Source organism: Hesperophylax consimilis, chromosome 22, assembly GCF_061612785.1.
Source record: "Hesperophylax consimilis isolate HC1 chromosome 22, BYU_Hcon_1.0, whole genome shotgun sequence".
Lineage (NCBI taxonomy): Eukaryota > Metazoa > Arthropoda > Insecta > Trichoptera > Limnephilidae > Hesperophylax > Hesperophylax consimilis.
In genome coordinates, this window is record NC_142857.1 from 10,620,834 (window position 1) to 10,643,638 (window position 22,805).

Below are 22,805 nucleotides of genomic sequence, written 5' to 3' on the forward strand. Positions count from 1 at the left end.
TAATAACAAGTTTGTTTACTTCGCAATAGACAAAAAGACGATTGAGGTCTTCTTGAAATTTAATGCAGTCGTTGATTGATTTAATGACTAAGTATATTTTGTTATCATCTGCATATGCTAGGTAATTAGCATGTAGAAAACATTTGTGAATATCGTATATATACACATTAAATAATAATGGGCCTAAATGAGAACCTTGAGGTACATCGGAGGGCACAGAGAAGAAGCTGGACTTTGTTCCCTCAACTTAGACACTTTGACTACTCCAAAGGTATGTAGTGAGCCACCGGAGTAAATCACCATGGATGCCTAATTTTTTAAATTTTTGAATTAGAATGAAATTGTTTACCTTATCGAAGGCCTTAGAATAATCAATGTAGATTACATCTACTTGGTTTCTATTGTCCGTATTGCATGTTAAATATTCCGTAAAATTTACCAAGTTAGTTAGTACTGATCTTTTTGAAGAAATCCGTGTTTTGGTTTTGTATATTACGAACAATTGTTTTGGCGTTTTTTTAATTAAGGAAGTGAAAATGAAGTATTTTTGGTAATAAAACAACTTTTTATTATTATTAAAATAAACACAAATAAATATATTACAAATTAAAAATTCATCATCATTTAGAATAGATCCATTGCCAATTTTTGGTAGAAAAGAATCAAATATACTGCACATAGTTTTGGCGGTCGGGGGGAGAGAGCCGACGAGTCACGAGACTGGCCGAATGAAGAGCGTCGTGCCGTCTTGCCACGCTTGTCGATTTTATTCCCCTAGGTACGCCAAAAGATGTTTGAAATTGAAAAATTGTACAGTACCGCCCCGGTTGTCCTAGATGCGACCGAATCTAAGATTGTTTGAAAGGGAGATATGTAAATACGAATAGATAGTGGGATCGCGCCATAAAGGAAAATATCAAAAAACGATAATACTCGACGAAAATTATGAAAATATCTCACATGTCTAAAGTAGCATTTAAACATACACTGTGACTTTTTCGTACTTATAACATGTTAAATAACAAAACAAAACGTGTTTTTATAATTTTCGGAGCACACTTAGCGATTTTTTTGTATCGAGGGAATTTCATGTAATTACCATTTTTGCTTGGCAAATAAATAGATATTATCTTAAAAACTAACGTACTATTTTTAAAGATATAAAAACATAAAGTTTTCAAGGGAAATATGTTATACATCGGTGGAAATTAATATCAATGATTAAATATTTTTTTACATAATAGGTGTACGATTACGCTGAATAATATCAGATCTACCAATCTTAAACAAATAATCAGTCGAAAAGTAGGTAGCCCCGGTACACTAACTACTAAATAACAATACACAATCATTTATTGTTGTGCGATGTTAGTTGATTGAACGTTCAGATTGTTTCTTCGACTGCAATTTAATATTGTATTTGCAATATAATATTTCAGCTAATCTTATCGAAGCGATACTTAACATAACCTAACACAAATAAACCAAACCTAACCTAACCTAAGCGAACCCAAACATATAGTTATCTAATCAAACCTAACCTCACTTTATTTCATAATATCGGCAACTAAACACACATTTGAAAAGTGATATAAAGTCATGAAAAGTGATGAAAAAAACAAGTTTTCGTTAGGTTAGGTGTATAGACCAGCTTTTTAATCACTTTTAATAACTTTATATTACTTTTCAAGAGTGTGCTGAATTGCCACTGTCCTGAGTTGTAATGGAACCCATAATATCTTAACCTTACCTTACGCAACATATAGGTAGATAATAAACTTTTTTTATGTTATATCAAATTAAATCAGTACTTATGGTTTTGAAATAAAAGATAATCTTAACGGAAATCGAACCTGTTACCCAAATTAACATATTGAAGTCAAATATCATTTCAGAGTCTATATTTATTTATTTACGCCATTTTTGGGCTTTTAAAACTAACGTTATATTGCTATAAACAAGTAAAAAATCTAACAAACACATAATAATATATTTCGTACATATATCAGTAGCGGTCCGACACTATCCCCTCAGGCCTCTGACTTATTCTGTCAAAACGTTGAAGTATTTACGCTTTGCAATAAAATACAAATATATGGAATATTTCTGAACGGTTCCAAAAACTAAAAACTATTTTCGAAAGGAGAAGAAATACGCTTTCAAAATTTACTATAAGAAATAAACGCATAATTTTTGAAATACTAAAATTTTGGATGCAAACATAAAAAAGTTTTAATAATAGCTCACTTGCGTTTTTTCGTGTAAATACTGAACTAAAATTACTGATAATGAAAAAGTACAAATATTATTAGAAAAATGTATTATAAACATGACTTAATTTTTTTTTGATTTCATACAAATATAATTAATAAAATTTTCATAAATTTTTCTCAAATTACGTTCGGAAACTTTGGTTTCATAGAGGTATTCATTTTAGTTAACTTGTGGTTAATTTTTAGATTTGAATATAGAGCGTGGTGTTTTCTGTTTATAACATCGTAAAAATCTGCTTACAAAAAATTAAATTTTGAAAAAAGAACAACATCATTAATTTCATATTTTTCAATCTTACCAATCTAGCTCAATGAAAAATCACAGACCGCCACTGATTTGTATGTAAAAAAGATATAAAAATTAAGTCAACTTGGTGAATATGGATAACGTAGTACACATGGACTAAAGATCATGGTTAATTTATTTAAAACGATAATAATAATAAAAATAATAATTTTCGCACACAAAAGTGAAAAATTTACCTGAATTACAAATGCGAGCAAATAATTTGTTAAATCGATTAAAATCAATGTTACCTACTCGTTTTATCGAAGCAGTCAATATTTGAGATAAAATAGATTATGAGATTTAAAAAATATATAAGATCGGTACTAACTCTGTTTATTCCGGTAAAATTACGGCACCACTTCACTCGATGAGACGATTCGCGCAACTAATTCAGAAAATTCAAAGAAAACCACACGTTACTCCGGTAAACTATAGCTTCCAATACAGTAGATATACCTCCAATCAAACGTCACAACAAATCGGTACACACGAAGCAAAATGTAGAGAATTGCTTATACGGTGAGATAAATACATGCTTGTTTTGTAAACGCACTTTCTAAATAGGGATTATTTTAACTGTTCGTGCATGTTTCACCTGCATTTTTAATGTAATATTAATCTCAAGCTAGCAATTTTAGGATATTTGTGGAAAAGAAAAAGCAATTGTTGTGAGAAAATTTCACACATTTTGTAATAGTAGTTCCTTTTTAGAAAAGTAACTTTTATATTTTTCTAAAAAGGAAAATGCACTTATTTGGGATTGAAAATGTAAAAATAGGGTCAAGTGAATGAATAAGATTGCTTGTAAAAAGGGAAGGTGTGTATAAAAGGGTTGTACAAGAAGACATACTTTTAATATTAATTTGTTATTAATGCGAACGAATACACAATAATTAGTTGAATTCTGTGGCTGAGCGATGTCAGTTCAAAGGCACTGGACCCATAGGTCAAGGGTTCAAAACCCAAAGTAGGCGAATAAAATAAAATTAAATGTTTATTTTAACTGTACGGGTATGCTGAGATTTTGTAGACAAGTTACTCTAAATTATTATTTATTTATAAAAAATCCTGGTTGATATTAATTTTCCAATAAATTCTGTGTTTTGAACGCATCCCAAAATAAAATACTGTTTTTAACAGCGGATGATTACGGTAATCGGTAATCGGTCGCTTAACGATTTTCTTTTTTTGTAAACTGTAAAAGTCCCAAAATATGAAAAAAAACTATATTTCGTAACACAAACGTGTTGTAAAGGTTATCGTCACTACACTTATTTTTTCTTAATAAAATAATGAAAAAAATCTTTTTGAAATATTATTATATACATATAAGTCTATAGAATTTATTAAATGAAAATACAAAGCAGGGTGTTGGCGCTTTCTAATGGTGCGTATAAACAGATCGTGAATTACAAGAAAACAATTTCATTATTTTGCCATAAATCGCGACTCGGCTCGCGGAAATTTTGTCCTGTGTATATGTAGCACAATATTGATAATTCATATACTTCGCAATAATACAAAAGAAATAGAATACATTGATACGATGTCGCAGTTTGTGCAGTTTGTACATAAAATACTCAATTAAAATATATTATTTCTGGTGAGTGGAAATTTACCTCAGTATTGCCGTGATGAAAGAGACCAACATGGAACGACTTTTTTTTAAAGTACTTTATCTATGTAATTAGATTTAATAATTTACCTAATCTTAATAGATTTATTTTATTTATTTATTGGATAATTTGTATAGCACCGCTTTTGTGAGATATCACCTCAGGGGCGCTTTACAGTTGATGCAGGTATTACAAAAAATATAAATATTACAAAAATAGAGTGAAGTTAAGTTAAGTAAAATGAAGTATAGTAACAGGTGACACGAAGATAGACGATGGAGACTCTGCAGCAAGAATCCTAGGTTGTGAAGAAACTGGTCCAGCTGCTGCAGCAAAAGAGTCCACCGCGTCCACCAACAGTGCCAGCATGAGGTTCATCATCCGTTCAGGCATGTGTCTGCTGCTAATAAAGCGCTGACACACTATCCTCTCACAGATACCAGACCTTGGCAGCACCGCTGTGACGTTCTACGAAGATAAAAGATGGAGACTGCAGCAAGAATCCCAGGTGGTGAAGGAACTGGACCAGCTGCTGCAGCAAGAGAGTCCACCGCGTCCAACAACAGCGTCCAGGTATGTATCTGCTGCTAATAATAAAGCGCTGATACCTCACATGGATAAGAGACCCTGGCAGCACTGCTGTGACGTTCGGCGAGCCCATCATTTATCTCCATGTAATCCTGTTCCTGGTAATTGTTGAAGTGGTGCATTCTGCCCGCAATAAAAATCGACAGTTAATAAATTACCCTGGGCTTAGAAAAAAAACTTGCCACGGTCCAAACTTCCCCAGTTTCCGAGAATTACGTTGAAAACATCTGGAGTGCATTTACCGATAGCCGTTCGTTTCGAATGTCCAATATTTTTGAGCAAATGTCCGATTATTCACTTTTAAAACACTGCACTCAAATCACATATTATAAAGTTCTAATAATTATAAAGTTTATTTTTATTTAAGTTCAAATGTTGATTGATTGATTTTACAAATAATTTCAAAGGGATGTTGCCTCATTTCCCTTGAAAATACTAAAAAAATACAAAGCGGTTGTAGGACGCGTTAGGACGCGTCCTGCTGCCACGAAGGGCGCTATACTATACTAAGATATCTTCTGCTTAACCGTTCTATTTCCTAGCTCCTTTTCTTGTCAACCTCTCAACATTTCCAAAAATGGGTATGCAGTAAGCCACTCGCTCTGGGTAGGTGGGACTCTTGTGCGGTATAACAGTTAAAAAGGCTGTGAAATCTAAAATTTGCTTTTAACTGAGCTAGCTTTGAAAACTATGTAGGTACCTTGTCATATTTTTATTAATTGAAATAATCTATTGCTTTCTGTAAATAATATCAGTAGTATCATTATAGAAGATAAAAAACACAGGTGAGTGATCTATGCACTTACGCCAATAAAATGTGTGTTGGTTGGATATGTATCTCTGGCTGTTTTGATTCGATCTTTTTGCTTTTATTCTGTCTTTAAATTGGTTTGTACGTTCCGTTTCAAGATGGTGGCCGTTTTAATGGTTAAGAAAAGACATAATTTTAAAATTAATGTTAATTCGTTGTGTTTATTTGGCTTTCACTCGCATTTATCCTACCTACCGTATCTACCTGCCTGAAGAAGTTTGAAAAATAACTGTCATTGAGAAAAAACGTATAATTCTTATTTTGAAAAAAAAAACATTTTACATGGAATATATGATTTTTAATTAAGTATCTGGAAAATTAAGTACCTACTTAGATTTCAGAGGATATTGTGGTTTTGATTTATCTTATGAGAGAAAATTAGAAACATATAAATAGTTTATTGGTTCGAATTACAAATTAATATGAACGTTATATTGAAATGATACCTGTTTTTTCTGCAATTTGAATAGCGACGTTCAGATTATGCAAATCATATTTAAATAAACTGACCTCGGTGAGAAAATATGGAGTGGAAAAATGTTTTCTGTTGTTTTACTCAAAATTGCACGATGATTTTTTTTATTACTTTCTGACATTGCCCGGGGACTTGGTTCGGGGTAAATTTTGAGGCTATGTATTCTAGAGTACTTGACAACTGAGTGCATTTTTAAGGTGGAAATAACAAAAATTATATTGTAATAAGATAGTATTTAGTTCACTTGATCGTGCCATGTCTTTCTCCGGCATCCTCGACCTCTTCAACCATTCACTTCTAAGCCATACATTCTCCTTACACCTCTTTCTTCGTTCATCGCTTACATCTCATTTTACAAAAATATAATGAATTGATTCGTGTCTTCCTCGGGTATCCCCGATTTTTTCTACCATGCACTTCACTTAGTATGAAATCAATGTTAAAAAACTACATTATGTCGATTTTAATTCGACTCCGTATCTCATTACAGTGCGGAGATAATGCGTTAAGTCTTTTTCGAGGGTATCGGCCAGCTTTTACCATTCAAAACTCTCTCTAAACATTCCAGGCAATAATAAGAACAAAATTTAAAATTTTCATCGAAATCGGATGAATGGTAAAGAAACGCGTATGGGACAAACAAAGACAAACTTATTTATATATACAGGGTTTTCCTATTATTATGTTATTTTGAATAGCCCGCTATTTCGGTAGATGTTACTTTGAAGCCGTCATTTTTTGAAATTTGGCAAGTAGAAACTACGCTAGTAAAAATGGAACGATACACGCTGAAGCGTTGTTGAAACAACGCATTGAAATTATTAAAATTTACTTGAGTGAATCAAATGCAAATCATCTTGAGTGATGAGGCCCATTTCCACCTCGGTGGCTTCGTCAACAAGCAAAATTGTCGCATCTGGGGCTCAGCAAAACCAAGAGTTATTGTTGAAAAGCCTCTTTATCTTCAACGTGTGACTGTTTGGTGCGGTTTATGGTCCGGCGGAGTCATTGGATCTTACTGTTTCGAAAATGAGGCTGGAGCAACAGTTACGGTGAATGGATTGTGCTATCGAGAGATAATTAATGATTTTTATGGCCGGAATCGGATGGTATTGATCTGGACAGCGTTTACTTTTAACAAGACGGCGGCGCTACGTGCCGCACAAGCAACGAATCCATCGATCTTTTACGATTGAATATCAAAATAACACCTCTTATTGGAAAACCCTGTATATAGCGGATAGCGACTTTACTTATGAGATGCTTTAAAAACATTTTTGTGAGTGTATTTACGAAGTTATAAAGGCGTTTCAATGAAATCAATAAATTTGTTTTAATTTTGTTCAGCTTTATCATCCAAAAATACATACCAACAAATATTAACTTCTCTACACCCCCCCTCTCCTTTTAATATATTTGAAGGAGTTTTTAAGGATTTTTTATTGGAAAAAAGGGTCGTAGTTCATTAGTTATGTAAGCTTTATCTGTTCATATTGGCAAAAAACGGAATTACAAAAAATATTTTTCTTCAAATCGCACTACATTAAATTAAAATTCATTACTATTATTTAGAACAACAATAATGGTTGGACTTAAGAATCAATCTTTTTATTAACTAACTTAATTTTTATCCACTATCAATAAAGAATTTTCATTTTATTTATTACCCTTGAAAATGAGATGATGATGTATAGCATAAAGGATAACAAATAATTATAAGCAATAATTGGTCGCCTGAAATATCAATACTAATTGAAAATATCTCCCGAGTAAAAATAAATGCCGCCAACGGGAATTGAATCCTTTATGCTATGCATAAAACCTTGTCTTATAAACAATAGTTTATAATTAAAAAAATAATAATATTTGACAAGTCAAACATATTTCACCGATAAATGAAGATATTATATGTCCCGACGCCATCTAGTCAGAAATTTAGCACTAACAAAGCCTTTCCTACAAAAAATAAAGTTGGTTGTTTACAGGTGGAAAAAATATAATACACAGTAATTGTTGATTGAGGTACTAGTACATATTGAATTATTTGACGGTTTGGAAATAAGCCGACATAGCTCAGTGGTTTCAGAGCACCTGACCGGACATCAAAAGGCACGAGTTCAATTCCCGTTTGCGCCATTTATTTTTACTCGGGAGATTTCAATTTGCATTGATATTTCAGGCGACTAATTATTGCTTATAATTATTTGAATAAAAAATGATACCAAAAGCGTTTTCTATGCATCGTATGCGTACGGCACTCGTGTAACACTGTGAAAGACATATACTTCAAGGCAGTTTTAATAGTATAGAACGGCACCGGTGGCATTTTTCCTAATTTTCTATCGTACGGAACAATAATCACAATCTGCCGAATCGATCGATATGAAATGAAACTTCAAACAATATCTGCGATGCATGTGACGTGTGCATGTAGTCTATATGTAAGAAATGCATAAAATATTCGACAACAGCGACCACAGATAAAAGGAGGCCTCCATAAAATGAAGTCTATAAAAATGCGGTCTACATAGAAGTCTGTGGCAGGACAAGTATTTCAAAGTTAATATATTAAAATCACGAGTCACTGTGTTTGTGAATGTTTATGGTTGGTTCCAGCTTGAAATATAAGAATAAGATAATTAAAAGATAAAAAAATATAAGAATAAATAATTAAAAAAATTTCAATGATTTTTTTTTTGTTTTCAGATTCTCATCCAAAAATACATACTACTACAAATTTTAACTTCACTACATGAATGCATTCCAAATGGTTGAGTTAAATTCTAACTTGTTTCTAATCTTAATATACAAAAATTAAGCTTGCATAGGTATGTTAGTGATCGCACGAAAAGTAGTCGACCGATATTGCTGAAACTTTCAAAGATTGTTCTTATTAGTGCCAGGAGTGTTTAGAGGTATTTAAATGTTAGAAGAAGTCGGTGACGCCCGAGGAATACTTAATACATTATCTTTGCGCCGGAATGAGATACGGAGTAGAATTAAAGTCGATGTAATGTAGTTTTTTAACAGTAACATTGTGGTATACAGTAGTGAATGTAGTTTTTTAACGGTAACACTGTGGTATACAGTAGTGAATGTAGTTTTTTAACGGTAACATTGTGGTATACAGTAGTGAATGTAGTTTTTTAACGGTAACATTGTGGTATACAGTAGTGAATGTAGTTTTTTAACGGTAACATTGTGGTATACAGTAGTGAATGTAGTTTTTTAACGGTAACATTGTGGTATACAGTAGTGAATGTAGTTTTTTAACGGTAACATTGTGGTATACAATAGCTAATGTAGTTTTTTAACAGTAACATTGTGGTATACAATAGCTAATGTAGTTTTTTAACAGTAACATTGTGGTATACAATAGCTAATGTAGTTTTTTAACAGTAACATTGTGGTATACAATAGCTAATGTAGTTTTTTAACAGTAACATTGTGGTATACAATAGCTAATGTAGTTTTTTAACAGTAACATTGTGGTATACAATAGCTAATGTAGTTTTTTAACAGTAACATTGTGGTATACAATAGCTAATGTAGTTTTTTAACAGTAACATTGTGGTATACAATAGCTAATGTAGTTTTTTAACAGTAACATTGTGGTATACAATAGCTAATGTAGTTTTTTAACAGTAACATTGTGGTATACAATAGCTAATGTAGTTTTTTAACAGTAACATTGTGGTATACAATAGCTAATGTAGTTTTTTAACAGTAACATTGTGGTATACAATAGCTAATGTAGTTTTTTAACAGTAACATTGTGGTATACAATAGCTAATGTAGTTTTTTAACAGTAACATTGTGGTATACAATAGCTAATGTAGTTTTTTAACAGTAACATTGTGGTATACAATAGCTAATGTAGTTTTTTAACAGTAACATTGTGGTATACAATAGCTAATGTAGTTTTTTAACAGTAACATTGTGGTATACAATAGCTAATGTAGTTTTTTAACAGTAACATTGTGGTATACAATAGCTAATGTAGTTTTTTAACAGTAACATTGTGGTATACAATAGCTAATGTAGTTTTTTAACAGTAACATTGTGGTATACAATAGCTAATGTAGTTTTTTAACAGTAACATTGTGGTATACAATAGCTAATGTAGTTTTTTAACAGTAACATTGTGGTATACAATAGCTAATGTAGTTTTTTAACAGTAACATTGTGGTATACAATAGCTAATGTAGTTTTTTAACAGTAACATTGTGGTATACAATAGCTAATGTAGTTTTTTAACAGTAACATTGTGGTATACAATAGCTAATGTAGTTTTTTAACAGTAACATTGTGGTATACAATAGCTAATGTAGTTTTTTAACAGTAACATTGTGGTATACAATAGCTAATGTAGTTTTTTAACGGTAACATTGTGGTATACAAGAGCTAATGTAGTTTTTTAACGGTAACATTGTGGTATACAATAGCTAATGTAGTTTTTTAACAGTAACATTGTGGTATACAATAGCTAATGTAGTTTTTTAACACTAACATTGTGGTATACAATAGCTAATGTAGTTTTTTAACAGTAACATTGTGGTATACAATAGCTAATGTAGTTTTTTAACAGTAACATTGTGGTATACAATAGCTAATGTAGTTTTTTAACAGTAACATTGTGGTATACAATAGCTAATGTAGTTTTTTAACAGTAACATTGTGGTATACAATAGGTAATGTAGTTTTTTAACGGTAACATTGTGGTATACAAGAGCTAATGTAGTTTTTTAACGGTAACATTGTGGTATACAATAGCTAATGTAGTTTTTTAACAGTAACATTGTGGTATACAAAAGCGAATGGTGGAAGTAGTCGGATTTAGCACTAGTATTATATGAATGTCACCTAAAACAGGAAAAAACAACACGCTTTTTTAAAAAACAGCGCTATCTGTTGGACGTAAAAGCAAAACGCACTGTTGTTTCTCCATCTGCACAGACAGACTGAACCACATCAACGCGTGGCAGGGTAGAGCTAGTATAATATAAATAAAATTATTGTTTTGTGTTCCCGATAAATTTGTCTTAGGAAGCTTAAAATCGTTACAGATTTTCGTAGGTTATAGCCATGAACTGTGCTTGTACGAAACAATATACTGTCCGTACAATAACTGTAGATACGAAGGTAGCTGGGTACACTTGTCAGCGTTTTCAGTCTTGGTAGAGGTAGTAGATGTTGTAGAAGTTCGTGGTAGAGTTTAAAGCCACGATCAGAGAGGAATTTATTTCCAGATCTGAACTGACGAAAAGAATTTAATACTTGGAAAAACTGAATTTACTACTGAATAAAACACTTGAAAATATTTCTTGAGACTTTTGGAGACTTGGAGATGGTTCTTCACGAGAGAGGATTCTCTTTCAGAGGTAGTTGTTGAACTAACTTTGTATGGAATTCGGTTCTCTATTTATAGAACGTTTTCAAATCGAACCCTCTCGGAGGCGTTCTATCCTCTTTCGTGAGGAGTAAAGTGGTTAGGTATTTTTCCTCTCTGCAATTATCTTGTTGAGAGGAAAGTTATATTTTAATATGATACCTTTCACCAAGTCAGTTCAATCTACCAAAACCATCTCCCGCAGTCCCGTTTATTTATTTTATAAATAATTATACAAATTTTCATATTGGGTTTGAAGTTAAATATCTTTGGTTTGAACATTTCCCAAAGGGTAACAAATATAGTTAGATATAATTATTCATGTTATTGTATTAGTATATAATCATTTCTTGATGTTGATATTTATTTCGTAGTTATATCTTGCATCATTTTTCCGTAAATCCAGTCTGATGATATCACAATTAATCACATTTGAATCTTTTATCAGTGTTTGATAAGAAAGTCAAGGTGACATGCTGGGCTGTGATTGGTTGGAGACGGCGGCCATCATGGAATTCCATCCGGGGAGTAGTGGAGGGGGTCCTACGTAAATACTGAGTAGCCTTCCTAGCCGCGGTCACTTCGTGGGTTGGTGTGTCCGAGGGAGGTGATAGATGATTATTTTCAGATGTGTTTCAGGTTCTGCTATTATATTGCTATGTAATTATCTTGATTAATCACATATAATACATCATTTGATTGAGTTATTTTGATGTAAAGATCTCCAAATGTGTCGGCGACACGGTATCAAGCGGTTTCGGGGTTTGAGTGTTTTTGTGATTTTGGCGTAAATATGAATTCTCTTGAAATATTCTGGAGGTCTGGATACGTATGATACATTACTTTTAATACTAACATTTATTAACATAAATTCCCGTTACATTTTATTCTTTAATATCTATTGACAACCTCCGTGGTCGAGGGGTAAATTTCTCGACTAGCAGGCTGAGGGTCGCGGGTTCAAAACTTGTCGTGCGCAAGTAAATTTGTGGAAGATACTCATAGAATAGCCCTGGTGTAAGACCACCATTCAGAATTGAAACACGACTTTAGCCGTACTTGGTCATCAGATCTGAATAGCCAGGTACTCCCCCACCTTCCTCTCCCTCATCTCCTTCCCTTCCACAACCTTCAGCCTCACAACACACGCAAATTGGGTATGCTATAGTCTTACTGGCTCCAGAGGGTTGGGAACAGTTGGGACTTGGGAATCAACGTATCATTCAAACAAATAAAATTACTTTTTGGGTATTGTACAATACAGGAATCTCTGTATTTTATACAAAATACTTCCCGACCAATGAATTGGAATTCATGAAGTCTTTATCTGAATAGTGTGCCTAGCATTATGAAACACCTGGTAGATGAATTAACAGGTATTGCAAAGTGCAGTAAAACCAGATTCTCTAATGTAGCTGATGCAATGTCTTATGAATGCAACTGCGGATACCTTAGCGAAACGACGTATATTAGTTATATTATATACAGCGCCCTTGAGGTGATTTTTCACAAAAACGGCGCTCTACAAATTATCCAATTATTATTATTATTATTACATAGGTACTAGAATCTAACCATGCCATTCACTTTTGATGTGTTTAAGACACTTTAAAGTTACTCCCAGTGTTTAGATTTGTTTGTCAGAGCAATATTCACATTGTTCTTAATAGATATAATTTAATGAGGATAATATATATTAGACCTTCATTTATTTACTAACAATATTGCCTACTTCAATCTACTGTCCCGAATGTGTCATTTTCACAATTAATACGTGACTATAAAGATATCTGTACAAACAATCTAGCATTTTTCAACCCCACACAGGAGGTTCTGTGGAAAACACGACTCGTTTGAGCAAAAATCTCTCGACAAATGCTTTAGTTGCATTTAAAGATACACTTTTTTATGCCTATAACATTAAATAACACAACAAAACGACTTTTTTATAATTTTCGGAACTTACTTTGCGATTTTTTTTTCTATCGAGGGAATTTCATATACTTGTCGTTTCGGCATAAAAAATGTACAGATATTATCTTAAAAAATAACATATATTTTTTTGAAACATAAAAAATTAAAATGTTAAATCGGTAGAAATTAGGTATGAGGGGGCTTAGGAACTCATTTTAGTCAGTTCACTGGGGAGGAAAGTTTAATCCTCGGTCAAATAATTTTAATTAAATTTAATTTCATGTATTAATAAAAAAATAGATGTACAATAGAAAAAAAAAAAAATTTTCGGGATGTTTTTTTATATTTTATCTTCTTTTTAGAGATTTATTTTTTCTAATTTCTCTCATATTTTGTAAGTTCTAATTATTATCGTTTACAATCTCTACATAGAGAAAGAGCTAAGCACTGCTTATTTATGGGGGTACATTAAATATTTATATTATATTATGTAATTAATAACTGTAATATATTGTATAATGTAATTCGTGTATCTTTTTTTATTAATAAAAATTAAAAAAAAAAAAATTAAAATGTATCATAAACTATGAATTCTGTGAATACATACGCGCTTCCCAGTGCTAATTTAATAACTAACTAAGATTAAAACTACTATTATAACAAAATAAAATTGCTACGATGACTTGGCAACTTGTAATGTTCCGTAGCTCTCGATGAGAGAAAATTTTTCCACTTGAAATATTTTTGGTCACCTTGGAATTCCAGGCAGGAAAGTCGTGTAAATTTTATAAGAAATTTTAAATCCGGATTTCTTTACTGGAGCCAACTGATTGTGTTACAAACCTTTTGATAATAAAAAAAATATTTATATACATGATGTGTATAAATAATTTTTAACTACTAACCTAATAATAATCTAGGATCAGGAAGATTTTAAAATGCAATCTATCTGTTAAAAATTTAGTAAAAGCAATAAATACTTGGGCAATACCTCTATTAACGTACTCATTTGGCATAATTAAATGGTCTAATACAGATTTAGATAACTTAGAAAGATTAATTAGAACTACGCTAACAAAGTTTAATTGCCATCATCCAAATTCAGCTATGGAACGAGTTAATTTACCTAGAAATTTAGGAGGTAGAGGTATAGTCAAAATAACTTCTTTGAAACATAATCAGGTAGAAATGCTAAGAACTTTTTTCCATAGGAAAGCTCATAGCTCAGAAATACACAAAATAATTTGCAAGGCAGATAGAAATATTACACCTTTAAATTTATACGATGAGAATGCCAACATTTTTATAAATCCCATCCAGGAATTATTAGATTCCTGGTCAAATAAAATTTTACACGCAAAACACTTCAATTATCTCAACCAAACGTATGTTGACAAAATTTCGTCAAACAAATGGTTGAGTATTGGAGAGTTGAGCGCAGAAATAGAAGGATTTATGCTTGCCATTCAGGATAGAGTCATTAATACTAAAAATTATAGAAAGCATATAATCAAAGATACAAATCAAATTGATGATTTGTGTAGAAAATGTTTGGCTTTTCCGGAAACTATAGAACATATTATATCGGGATGTTCTATATTAGCACCGTCCGAGAATACATTTAGGCACAATCAAGTTTTAAAAATAATTCACCAAAATTTGGTAATTAAACATTACTTGATTGACTGCCGTAATGTAGTACCATATTATGAATACGAACCAAATTCATTTTTAGAAAACGAATTTTATAAAATATATTATGATAAAACTATACTAACAGACCGAGCGATTAGTCATAATAGACCCGATATAGTTTTACATGACAAAATTAAAATTAAACAAAAAATAACTTAATAACTTAATAACTTATAACTTAATAACGCTATTCCAAATTCCTGTAATATTCAAAAATCTGTTAGTGAAAAAATAAGAAAATACACAGATTTAGGAAATGAAATAAAAAGAATTTGGCATTCTCAGACTATAAAAATATTACCATTCGTTATTTCGGCTACTGGCATTATACCTAGCTCTCTAATTAAAAATTTAGGCGTATTAGATCTATCAAAAAATTATATATAAAGATGCAAAAGTCGGTCATTTTGAATACATGTAGGATAACAAAAGATTTTTTAAATATTTATGTTGAGGGATCAGTAGGATTTATAGGCCCTGTTAGAAGTTCTACCGAGCCGAACCCTCTGATATGAAAATATCTAGAGTCGGTGTATTATTTTCCCATTTGATCTCTGGTGAGTTGACGTGTTGTTCTTGTATTGTTTTGTATTTATTTTGCTTATATAATGCACTTACATAATGTTGATTGACTAGATGATCATTTGTGGAAAAGTGAGTGGAAGGGTTAAGTTTTTCCTTTGGGGAAGATTTAACCCGGACAACTAAATCGGAAGTTTAAAAAAAAAATAACCTAATGTTTATAATTTTATTTAAATTTTAACAGCTATCGTTATGTGACGTAGTTCGTGAGAAGCAGGTTCACATTTTTTTTCTAAAAGTTTTAAATACTTTTGGCAGCTTAAATCCACATTATTTTTTGTATCGCATAAATGGTTATCATGATTAGGTATTACAGGTGACAGCGAAAATGATGATTTAATTAAAATCATCTTTTGAAATTATCGTTATTATTTTTACACCTTGTTATTTATCGTCGTTATTTGTCATCCGAGGAACTTGAATCATTTGAAAAAGTGATTATTCAACAACATTTTTTTTTTCAATTATTTCTTGCTTTCACCCGGCAACGGTATTCTAGGCCATCATTTCAAATTATGCAAATATGATAACTCCACACAGAAGGCCCTGAGAAAAATAATTTCCCCCAGGGTCTATGTCATCTATGGGGACGCTCTGTGGAGGGCCTTTTTGAGGAGAGGAAGGAGTGAACATGGGTCTTGAAAGATTTGTAGGAGAGAAGAAACACAGAGGCCGGAAAATCGTTCCACAGCCAAGCTGTTGTACTCAAGAACGAGTCGTAGAAGCGACCCGTTCTCATGAGACAAATGTCAACGGTCTACATATGCTGGCCGTGATTTTGGCGTGTTTCCAGATTACCGATGTCGAAGAGATCAATGACGCTAGTTCCTCGAAGCACCTTCTATTGTAATACCGTTAGAACAAATACAGTATACCTACCTGACGCCTGTGCTCTAAATATTGCAATCCGCTTGTAAAGATAGGGGAATCTATTAAACGAGCCGCCCGTTTCTGCACTGAGTCAAGGGTTTTTCAGGTATTTTGGGGCTCCAGACCAGAGGTGGCTGCCAAATTCAAAAGTGGGGCGCGCTGGCGATTTGTACAGGGTCAGCAGTTGCGTAGGTACTATCTGCGGGCCCTGTATAGTACTAACTTGATTGCTGTGTTGTGCTAACTTGATTATGGCTTCGATGAAGCCCCCGTGCCTGAATTGGTCACTTACAGTTACAATGGAAGGCATACAACCTAATCTAACTTAAATACTTGTATTTTTCTATTTATTTTTAAATGTAGTTTCCAAATTTTCGATTTTTCAATGCCCGCCAAAATGATCAACATCTGGAAGGGAAAGCGTGACGTCATACCAGCTACTTCCTCTACTACCTCTTTCTACCACTGACCTTGTTTACACAAATTTCTTGTAAACTACTTATTTTTCCCATGGTCAGCGATAAAATATTTTTTCTTCTAACACAGCAAACTTATTTTGTGGCACCATTTTAACTGAAATTAATAAAATACTTAGTTTTTACCACTTTTATTGTTTATAAATACCTTCATGTTTCATTAGCAACGCTCACCTCTTCAGGGTTTTAATCATACTCTATTAGTATTATTAAAACCCTGAAGAAGTGAGCGTTGCTCATGAAACATGTTGGTATGTATAAACAATAAAAGTGGTTAAAACTAAGTATTTTATTAATTTCAATCAAAATATTTTGTACCACAATTATGACATCTGATGGACTTGTTAAAATACGAAAATCATCTAACCTTTTATTTTAATATATAACATACTAGTGGAACTCCCGCAATGCTTTCTCAGTCGCCTCCAACTTCTTACTCCATTCACTACTGTATACCACAATGTTACTGTTAAAAAACTACTTTACGTAGACTTTAATTCTACTCTGTATCTTATTCCAGTGCAGAGATATTGCGTTAAGTATTCCTCGGGCGTCCCCTACTTCTTCTCCCCCTCAAACATCTCTAAACACTCGTTGCACTAATAACAACAATCTTTAAAATTTATAGCGATATCGGTAGACTACTTTTCTAGTTTTACTTAACCATTTGTAATATATACAAACATTCGCAGGCTGATTTTTTATGTATATAAGGTTACAAACCAGTTAGAATTTAACACAACCATTTGTAATATGCATTCTATAACATAAGACGTTGTCCTGACATATACTGCATTCTACGTAGGGAAGTTAAAATGTTGGTAGTATTTTTTTTGGACAAAAAATCTGAAAAAAAAGAAAAAAAAAATTGGAATTTTTTTTAAAATTATTTTGGGTCCAAAACTGTCCCATATTTCAAGCTGTAATCAACTCTACACTTTCACAAAATTTCATAGAAATAATAGAGCCTTATGTTTAGAAACGAGAGAATTTAACTTAACCATTTGTAATATTCATTCTATAACATAAGACGTTGTCCTGACATATACTGCCTTCTACGTAGGGAAGTTAAAATGTTGGTGGTATTTTTTTATGAGAAATCTGAACAAAAAGAAAAAAAAATTGTTGAAAAATTTTTTTTTACAAAAATTATTTTTGGTCCAAAACTGTTCCATATTTCGAGCTGTAATCAACCCTACACATTCACAAAATTTCATAGAAATAAGTTTCGGGTTTTCGGGTTTCTACGATATTAATATAGTTTATACGACCGGTCGGTGGCCGAGTTGACATCGCGCTTGGATCCCACTCGGGCGTAGTGTGTTCAATTCCTCGGCTGGCTAAGTCCTCCATCACAACACAAGCAACATTTTCAGCTTACTGTGGGTGGTAGTAGGAGATTTTCAAATATTGTCAGGTTATTCGTAACCCGGGAATGTTTGTCTTTCTTTAAAAAAAAATATATTTATTAATTATGGTTCTCACCTGATTAATAATTTGAAGGCACTTTTAAGGGCGTACAAAATTCTAGGATTCATCATAAAAGTGACCAAACCATTGAGATCACCTCATGTAATAAAAATACTATGTGTGTTTTTCGTTCGCTCAATATTAAAATTTGGATCAGTAATATGGAAACCCCAATACAAAGTAAATATTGAAAGGTTAGAAGGAATTCATAAAAAAAGTTCTGAAACACTTAGGACGGGTTATTGGGTTGCAGAATTTGAACAATTCATTAAATTTCGACGTTCATTTTCAAATTCAGTCAAGGATTTTTCAAGTTTTGTTTTTATTTCAGTTCTGTCGGGCAACTAGCCTATAATGATATAATAACATAACTTGAATAGGATTTTCACAGAACCCGACAATGAACGTTGAAATTTGATGATTTGTTCAAATTTCGATTTTCAAGTTCTGTGAAGAACTTGAAAATTCCCGCCCTTTGTTTGTTACTACTTACTTCGAGAATAATTCTTGAATAATTTCCAACTACTTTTCAGTCCCAGAGACCCATTCATGTATTCAGAAATTTTGTTGACAAAATTTTTCAAAAATTTTTTTTCAAGTTCTGTTATTATTTGAGTTTTGTTAAACAACTGGCCAATTATGATATTATCATGCCACAATCTATCAACATTACTTCTATCTTCTTTATTTTAAATTATCCACAACGCTGTTGACCACGACTACCCTCTGGAAAATGTTCATTTCCACTGTCCAGTTCGAAACACACGGTCAAACAAACTATTCCACATCCCATACTCAAAAACGAACTACACACAACATTCATTTTTCAGAAGGACATAAACAAAATACAATAATATATTTTCAGACACGGATATTTTCCCTTTGTCCTTAGTTCAGTCTACTAAATGCATATTGGAGAAAATTAAATCAAATTGTTAATTACGTATTCTCTCCCCTTGCTGTGTTTAAGATATCTAAGATATCTCAGTTATTTTCATTAAGGTATTTTTATGTTATATGTTTATTTATGTTTTTTTATGTTTTTTTCTGTTTGTAAAATGAATTTTATGTGGAAACTTAACTGCTTAATGCAACATGTAAAATGCAATTATTTATATAAAATTGTAAAACTGTTCGTTTCCGAATAAACTACAATTAAATAAAATAAAAAAATACATTATAAGTACGTATCTACTACTTCTGGAAAGTTCCACAAAGGACTTAACAAAATTCCCAAGTAGATATCAAATGATATATTCATTGATGACCTTACATTAAATCCGGATTTCGGAACCTTAAATCTGGAAAAAATTTCATTTATTATTTATCGTCGGCAATTGAAATCAGAATAAAATGTATTTAATATATTCAAAAGGTTGCTTAACTTGACATTCATGGATTTTTCTGGACGACCGCGAAGACATTTATTATTAGATTTTCTTAATCAGAATCAATGAAGGCAAGGACGGTGGCAGAAATATGTTTGGATTTATCCGGAAATCCATGAAGAAAAAAAACAAAATTTCAATAATTTAATTGAATAATTAGTGAATTTGGTCATCGGTAGTTCAATGAGAACGATTTTAGTTGAACGACAAAAATTGAACAAGATATCGTTCAGACGTTTCAATTTAACTCGAACCGATAATGTTATTCAAGGTTTATTTTTTATTATCAACACTAGAAATTGCCCAAAAATCAATTATTAAGATAATGTACCAAAAAACTAAATCCTATCTCTCTAAACAATTGTTCCAAGAAACTGAAATTTTGGACCTTAAGCAGACCTATAGTGTTCAATGTCTTAAATCTATTTACACGCGACCAAACAACTTTATTAAAAATTCAAATCGTGCCAGCCAACAACATGGCGCTTGTAAATATGCTGTGTCTCACTGCAAAACCAGGTTGGCCCAAAGGCATATTAGTTTTATTGCTCCAAAAATGTATAATTCTGTATGTACAAGCTTTAAAAGGGCCTCGTGTGTAAACCTTCAATCTTTTAAAAAATACAACAAATCTTCGCTAAAAAACACTGAACTATGTATTTTTTTCTTATAAGTTTTAGCAAAGCTATCTGTAACATTTATATCTATAGACAGATTATTTTTTATTATTTCACATACATACAACAGCGGATTTATTTTATTGTTTGTAATGCTTTGTCTGCTAATTCACTTTTTAAGATGTCTTCTTTAAAAACTAGTATTTACCTTATTTTTTGTGTTATTTTAAAACTCTTACATATTTCATGCTTTAGTTTCTTGTATTGCATCTCCACAGTAACTCTTTTAAAATAACTTAAATTTATATTTGGTATTGTATCTCCACTTAAACCGTGGAAATAAGATAAAAATACTTATAATACCCACACTCAGGCTTCGCCTTCGTGGGATTTTTTTTTAATTACGTACATTTATTACAATATTTTTTATACAGTTTTCAATATTTTATGTAACTATCATAGAATACGTCTTAAAACATTCTTTCATCTAAGTAGATGCCATGATGGTAGGTACTAGGTACGCATAAATAAACAGCAGGGAACGAAAAATCGTAAGCGACTTGAAACATATGTTTACACGTTTCGCTTCAGCAAGAAAATCGAAAGATGACTCATACTTGAACAACAAAAGTAGACGGGCTTTCAACTTTCGTCGCTCTACAAAAAACTTGATCAACTCTGTTGAAAGGCTGTTCACACTTGCCCTGTGTGAACGGGGTATAAGATACCACTACCTACAAAGAACAAATTACAAATAAAGCACTGATATTCCTTATGTAGAAAAAATAAAATAAGTTTTCGCACAAAGCTTTGATATAATATATTTAATGACTTTAGAGACATCTACCGGTGAAAGCCAACTCTGCCAAATGTCAGATACATAAACGTCTAATTTGACGTTTACGAATCTGACATTTGGTTTATTGTTTTCTTATTTAGCGAAAATATTAAACAATATTGAATTAAAAACCTGCTAAAATTACAAATGACACTTAATAAGCAATATTCGACATCGAAATAACGAATGGATACTCACCGTGAAAATTCCAAGAAGTCGCCGATCAATTCACAAAATTCACCACTTTCTGGTAAGTAGATGTATGCAATTTTACTGTTTTATACCTCCTTTTTACTTAATCTCATTTTTTAGATCGCTTTTTTGGCTATATTTAATCAAAACTTCCACATTAAATGCTTGGTTAACTAATCAATAGTTCAAATAACGCGAAGAAAATAATTGTGATAGGTCAAGCTTTTACTGAAAGAAAACTCTTTATACCGAAACCTGAAACTCCCAGCTGGGTCCTGATATATTCCAATTAGAAAAGTAAACTGTTTGAATAGTAGATTTCGTAAAAAGAAGTCATTCATAAATAGGGTGTCTTAACTTTGATCGAAGGTAGTACTTGTTATTTCGATGAAGTGCAATGTAAAGCTCCGAAGCTGAGGGTTACCGCCATCTGTTGGGTTTTCCCAGAAGCTACTTAGGTCGTGAAACAGAAATCTTCTTTATGAAACTCGCGAAACGTTTGTGTTTTTGGCACATAGTCGTCGCAGTTTTCGTTATTTTTTAAATTTAATTATTATTTACTATTGCAACGGGGATATTATAATAACTAAATTATTGAAAAGATTTGTGAAGCTTGAAAATATTTACCTGAGGATCAACGCCATTCAAAAACAAATATTGTATATTTTCTTCAAAATATAACAATGTTTTTTATTGAAAAATTATGAAGACCATCAGAAATTTACTATTAGAATGAACATCTTTAATAAATCTAGTTAGTTAACTTAGTTACCTTTGACAAATCACAAAATCTGACTTCACTTAACCATTAAAAATAAACCACTCACTAATTAACCCTACGATATTCAAACACATTTGAAATGTAGAATAGAAAATTTAAACATTTTTCCTGCAAATGACATTATATTTATGGCTGGGTATTTGACTCAATTTTTCATCGATTGTTCCAATTTTGAAAATGGTGATCCAAAGTAAATTTGCAAACAGACAAATTTAATGAAATGTTTGATTATTAAAACGTCATTAAAGTATTTTCATATTTTTACTTACGAACCATTTTTTTCTGGAGTCATTAGAAATGGATCAATAGAGATTGTGAAATAAGTAGAATAATAGAAATACGCCTGTTTCATATAAATTAATCAATTTTCGTTTTATTAAATAATTATCTATTAAATAATTAATCAATTTACAGTACAATAGTATTACAGAGTAATAGTTTTCACTGCTTTTGATTTTTTTGATGTTCCTCTTCTATAGAAGCTGGCGCTTGTGTCTAGAAGAGTGGTGAGCATCAAGATTAAAAATATTTAGGACGGGTT

At 31.8% G+C, this 22,805-nt stretch overlaps 1 protein-coding gene across 2 annotated transcripts in view; it reads right to left on the minus strand.

Moving 5' to 3' along the window:
- Nucleotides 1-21,684, minus strand: part of LOC149412835 (alpha-tocopherol transfer protein-like) — a 65,328-nt gene extending 43,644 nt beyond the window's left edge. Inside the window, exon 1 of one of the 2 annotated variants that reach the window (XM_089644958.1) lies at nucleotides 21,490-21,684. The gene's annotated coding sequence lies outside the window, so the exon portion shown is untranslated. Of the gene's footprint in view, nucleotides 1-2,890; nucleotides 2,993-21,489 lie in introns of those variants that run through there. The other variant, XM_089644957.1, reaches the window with a different exon arrangement.
- Between the last annotated feature and the right edge of the window lie 1,121 nt (nucleotides 21,685-22,805).